The sequence below is a fragment of the Penaeus monodon genome, chromosome 29, assembly GCF_015228065.2.
Source record: "Penaeus monodon isolate SGIC_2016 chromosome 29, NSTDA_Pmon_1, whole genome shotgun sequence".
Classification (NCBI taxonomy): domain Eukaryota; kingdom Metazoa; phylum Arthropoda; class Malacostraca; order Decapoda; family Penaeidae; genus Penaeus; species Penaeus monodon.
This window is the reverse complement of record NC_051414.1, coordinates 36,709,627-36,709,909: the sequence shown is the minus strand read 5'-3', so window position 1 is coordinate 36,709,909 and position 283 is coordinate 36,709,627.

Sequence of the window (283 nt, the reverse complement as noted above, 5' to 3'; positions counted from 1 at the left end):
TAAGCACGAATCCCTCACAACAACAATATTCCACATTCCACGAATCTGCTTCCTTTATACATTATATAAAGACTATATGGTTATATATCCTAGCCCCCAGTCCATTTCCATAATCCCAGAGTGAGAACCGGGAGGGATTAGCGTGGGATTTACTGGTCCATCTCTCAAATCATCAGAGACAGACGCAAGGGATTCAAAGGGTATGTGGACCGCGGTTCGCCCACAGAGAAACCATTTCTGTTAGCGGAGATCCTGGCGGTGCGTCTGTGCGACCTCTCGGCTC